Source organism: Pelophylax lessonae (genome assembly GCF_965119305.1).
Source record: "Pelophylax lessonae genome assembly, chromosome: 3".
NCBI classification, from domain to species: Eukaryota; Metazoa; Chordata; class Amphibia; order Anura; family Ranidae; genus Pelophylax; species Pelophylax lessonae.
In genome coordinates, this window is record NC_138770.1 from 509,707,279 (window position 1) to 509,713,278 (window position 6,000).

Genomic DNA, 6,000 nt, shown 5'->3' on the forward strand with positions numbered 1-6,000 from the left:
TGCTTTGGGGTGCCCCCCCAAAGCACCTTGTCCCCATGTTGATGGGGACAAGGGCCTCTTCCCAACAACCCTGGGCTGTGGTTGTGGGGGTCCGTGGGTGGGGGGCTTTAACAAGGAGCCCCCAGATCCTGCCCCCCCTATGTGAATGGGTATCGGGTACATCATATCCCTACCCATTCACAAAAAAGTGTACAAAAAAAATAAACACAAAAGCCAGTTTTTGACAAGTCCTTTATTCAAAAATAAAAAAATAGTGTCCCTCAATGTAAATCCATCGTCAATCATGCTGCCCGCTGGACTCGAAAAATAGATAGAAAAATCAAAGATGCCTCGCCTCTTCAGAGGCCTCCCGCCGAATGAGGAGCTTGAGCTGTGACAGCTCTTTTATAGACAAGGGGCGGGGCCACCAGATTACGTCACACGGTGTCACCGCCCCCTTCTGACATCAAGTGCCTCATTTGGCGGGAGGCCTCTGAATAGGCGAAGCTTCTTTGATTTTTTTTCTATTTTTCGGGTCAGGCGGACGGCGTGATTGACGACGGATTTACATTGAGGGACACTATTTGTTTATTTTTATTTTTGAATAAAGGACTTGTCAAAAACTGGCTTGTGTGTTTATTTTTTTGTACAGTTTTTTGGTGAGTGAGTAGGGGTACGATGTACCCGACATCCATTCACATAGTGGGTGGGGGCAGGATCTGGGGGCCCCCCTTGTTAAATGGGGCTTCATGATTCCGATAAGCCCCCCCACCCGCAGAACCCTACAACCACAGCCCAGGGTTGTCGGGAAGAGGCCCTTGTCACCCCAAAGCACCCTCCCCATGTTGAGGGCAAGCAACCTGGTATGGTTCAAGGGGGGGCGCTCACTCCCCCCACCCCCATCCTGGCCAGCCAGGCTGCATGCTCGGATAAGGGTCTGGTATGGATTTTGGGGGGGACCCCACGCAGTTTTTTTTTACATTTTTTTAGCTGTATTGCCGGGATCCAAAAATACATTACAGCCGCAAGCAAGTTTAACCACATTAAGACCGCCCGCCGCAGATTTAATGCAGCAGGCAGCCTCTCCTGCGCGAACCAACATAGCCCTATGTCGACCGTGCGTGTGGTGCTGGGGAGCTGCCACTAAGCAGTGGGGATGCCAATGCACCCGACCAGCGGCACTGATTGTGGCTGGTCATCCGTGATTGCTCCCCGCTGAGAGAGAAGAACGGTCAGCTGTTGTAAACACAGCTGACCGCTCTTCTCTCTGAAATGATCACAGAGCACCTGTGATCCTGCTATATAAGATCACAAGTCTCTATAATCATTTCACAAGCCCAACCCCCATACAGTTAGTAAACACTCCCCTAAGCACACACTTAACCCTTTGATCACTCCTAGGTTAACCCCTTCCCTGCCAATGTCATTATTACAGTAACAGTGCATATTTTTAGCATTGATTACTGTAGTAATGTCACTGGTCCCCCCAAAAGTGTCAAAAATGTCAGTTAGGGGTCCAATCTGTCTGTCGCAATGTCACAGTCCCACTAAAAATCACAGATCGCCGCTATTACTAGTAAAATAATATAAATAAATAAAAATGTAATAAATCTTTCCCCTAATTTGTAGATGCGATAACTTTTGCGCAAACCAATCAAAATACGGTTATTGCGATTTTTACCAAAAATATGTAGCAGAAAACAAATTGGCCTAAAAGGATGAAAAATGTGGATTTAAACATTTTTTTGGGGAATGTTATATAGCAGAATGTGAAAAATCCTGTTTTTTTTCAGAAATGTCGCTCTTTTTTTTTTTTTGCGCAAGAAATAAAAGTCGCACAGGTGATCAAATACAACCAAAATAAAGCTCTATTTGTGGAAAAAAAAAGGATACAGATTTTATTTCGGTACAGCGTCGCAACGACTGCGCAATTTTTCGTTAAAATAATGCAGTGTCGAATCGCAAAATATGGCCTGATCATTAAGGGGTCAAATCCTTCCGGTCCAAAGTGATTAAATGTAATTTTTCCTTTAGAAATGTCAGTATTGCTGCAACGGGCTACATACATCATACAAATGCGCCACTTTGCGGGCAAATTAAGGGGACCCATCAGGCACGATATTTAAAGGAATTTTTCAATTTTATTGTTTCAATTTAGGCATCATTAAAATCACTGCTCCTATAAAAACTATAGTTTTTTAAAAAAAAAATTAGCATTGATACTTGTCCCCCAGTGTAATACCCGGGTCCCCATACACTTTTTATGGCAATAACTTGCATATAAGCCTTTAAAATTAGGGCTTTTGATTTTTCATGTTCATGTCCCATAAACTTTAATGGAGTTTGCATGTTAGCTAGAGCTTTTTCCCTGTTCGAGATGTTCTGGGGCGAACCGTACAGGGGGTGTTCACCCCATCACTAATGTTTACATCTGTTTCCTTTGGTACATGTCTCCCAGATCAGTGCCAAGCCCCCATGCTCTTTCTTTGTCAATCCCTTGACTTTTAACTTGAAAATGGCCATTATCAAAATTGAACAGCTTCCATTGATTTCAGTGGGGTTTGGAGTCTGAATCTGAACTCCTATAATGTTTTCAGAATGCCTACTAAACCGAACCTAGAAATTTTCGGCTTATCCCTATTGAAAAGTACCTCTTCTTGCGACTTTTAAGTTTGAGCCTTGGCAGGGATTCTGTTACATCAGCTCCAATATTCTTGAGTTATTGTGAAGTACAGATGGGTTGACAACAGTGGGACCAGATTGCCACAGCTATTCCATTACCGGATCTTTCTCCTAATCATCTTTATCCTCCTTCTGTTGTTTTTTTCTCAGACATAGGCATCCTCAGCATGTTCTTAAGGGTACAGCTTCATTGCTTTGTCTGCAGGTCTTCTTGAGGGTGGTATGAAATAGTTTGTGACTTGTACTCCAGCATGCTTAATATCTTTTTGATGAGTTTGCTCTTAGAGTCCCTCTGAGTGAACCTTCTAACCTTTCTGCTGGGAATTTGACTATAGTAGAAACCTTTTGATCCTTCACTAGTGTTGAGCGAACACGGACTGTATTATTCGTGTTCGTACCGAATAATTGGATTTTTTGTACCCGAACACGGACACGGACACTTTACTGTATGTTCGGGTAAAAATCCGTGTTCGGTCGTTTTATTTCCGGGTTTTGCATGCTTTGGCGCTCTTTTCATGGCGGGCTTTCAACAGCCAATCAACAATCGTTTAACTGGTGTGCCTTAAGCCATCCCAGCCATGCCTGCAAATGTCTCAGTAGCTGTGATTGGCCGTCTGAAGCATGTGACCAAGTCTTTATAAGTTCCAGGCAGCTGCAGCGTCTTCATTCTGCTGCTTAGATCAGGGACAGAGCACACATCAACGTGCTGGCTGCTGATTAGGGAAAGACAGGCAGGAAAAAAACATTTGTGTCCGGATAGAATTGAGGGACAGGTCGGAGTGTTTAGGCAGGGCGAGTTGTAGGCATTTTAGGGATAGAGTCTGCTGAATTATAGGGTCAGTGTCTTCTACAAAGTACAATCGATATTGCTGTGTGGGGGGTGGGGTGACTCTGCACTCAATCCTGATCTACGATCTCTTCTCAATCCTGTTAGGGAGAGGCTGCTGCTGCTGAATTTTAGGGAAACTGTGTTCTACAAACTACAATCGATATTGCTGTGTGGTGTGGGATAGGAGATAGGCAGGTGTCAGTGATCCACATCCATTTTTCTGTGTGTGAGCTGCAGTGAACACAATCTTTTTGGGCTGCAGTGAACACAATCTTTTTGGGGTGCAGTGAACAACGTCCTTTTTGGGGTGCAGTGAACAAAATCTTTTTGGGGTGCAGTGAACAACATCCTTTTTGGGGTGCAGTGAACACAATCTTTTTGGGGTGCAGTGAACAAAATCCTTTGTGGGGTGCAGTGAACACAATCTTTGTGGGGTGCAGTGAACACAATCTTTTTGGGGTGCAGTGAACAACATCCTTTTTGGGGTGCAGTGAACAAAATCCTTTTTGGGGTGCAGTGAACACAATCTTTTTGGGGTGCAGTGAACAAAATCCTTTGTGGGGTGCAGTGAACACAATCTTTGTGGGGTGCAGTGAACACAATCTTTTTGGGGTGCAGTGAACAACATCCTTTTTGGGGTGCAGTGAACAAAATCCTTTTTGGGGTGCAGTGAACACAATCTTTTTGGGGTGCAGTGAACAAAATCCTTTGTGGGGTGCAGTGAACACAATCTTTGTGGGGTGCAGTGAACACAATCTTTTTGGGGTGCAGTGAACAAAATCATTTTTGGGGTGCAGTGAACAACATCCTTTTTGGGGTGCAGTGAACAAAATCCTTTTTGGGGTGCAGTGAACAACATCCTTTTTGGGGTGCAGTGAACAAAATCCTTTTAGGGTGCAGTGAACACAATCTTTGTGGGGTATAGTGAACAGAATCTTTGTGGGGTGCAGTGAACACAATCTTTGGGGGGTACAGTGAACACAATCTTTTTGGGGTGCAGTGAACACAATCCTTTGTGGGGTGCAGTGAACACAATCTTTTTGGGGTGCAGTGAACAAAATCCTTTGTGGGGTGCAGTGAACACAATCTTTGTGGGGTGCAGTGAACAAAATCCTTTTTGGGGTGCAGTGAACACAATCTTTGTGGGGTGCAGTGAACACAATCTTTTTGGGGTGGAGTGAACAAAATCCTTTTTGGGGTGCAGTGAACAACATCCTTTTTGGGGTGCAGTGAACAACATCCTTTTTGGGGTGCAGTGAACAAAATCCTTTGTGGGGTGCAGTGAACACAATCTTTGTGGGGTGCAGTGAACACAATCTTTTTGGGGTGCAGTGAACAACATCCTTTTTGGGGTGCAGTGAACAAAATCCTTTTTGGGGTGCAGTGAACACAATCTTTTTGGGGTGCAGTGAACAAAATCCTTTGTGGGGTGCAGTGAACACAATCTTTGTGGGGTGCAGTGAACACAATCTTTTTGGGGTGCAGTGAACAAAATAATTTTTGGGGTGCAGTGAACAACATCCTTTTTGGGGTGCAGTGAACAAAATCCTTTTTGGGGTGCAGTGAACATCCTTTTTGGGGTGCAGTGAACAAAATCATTTTAGGGTGCAGTGAACACAATCTTTGTGGGGTATAGTGAACAGAATCTTTGTGGGGTGCAGTGAACACAATCTTTGGGGGGTACAGTGAACACAATCTTTTTGGGGTGCAGTGAACAAAATCCTTTGTGGGGTGCAGTGAACACAATCTTTGTGGGGTGCAGTGAACACAATCTTTTTGGGATGCAGTGAACAAAATCCTTTGTGGGGTGCAGTGAACACAATCTTTGTGGGGTGCAGTGAACAAAATCCTTTTTGGGGTGCAGTGAACACAATCTTTGTGGGGTGCAGTGAACACAATCTTTTTGGGGTGGAGTGAACAAAATCCTTTTTGGGGTGCAGTGAACAACATCCTTTTTGGGGTGAAGTGAACAAAATCCTTTTTGGGGTGCAGTGAACACAATCTTTTTGGGGTGCAGTGAACAAAATCCTTTGTGGGGTGCAGTGAACACAATCTTTGTGGGGTGCAGTGAACACAATCTTTTTGGGGTGCAGTGAACAAAATCCTTTTTGGGGTGCAGTGAACAACATCCTTTTTGGGGTGCAGTGAACAAAATCCTTTTTGGGGTGCAGTGAACACAATCTTTTTGGGGTGCAGTGAACAAAATCCTTTGTGGGGTGCAGTGAACACAATCTTTGTGGGGTACAGTGAACAGAATCTTTGTGGGGTGCAGTGAACACAATCTTTGGGGGGTACAGTGAACACAATCTTTTTGGGGTGCAGTGAACAAAATCCTTTGTGGGGTGCAGTGAACACAATCTTTGGGGGGTACAGTGAACACAATCTTTTTGGGGTGCAGTGAACAAAATCCTTTTTGGGGTGCAGTGAACAACATCCTTTTTGGGGTGCAGTGAACACAATCTTTTTGGGGTGCAGTGAACAAAATCCTTTGTGGGGTGCAGTGAACACAA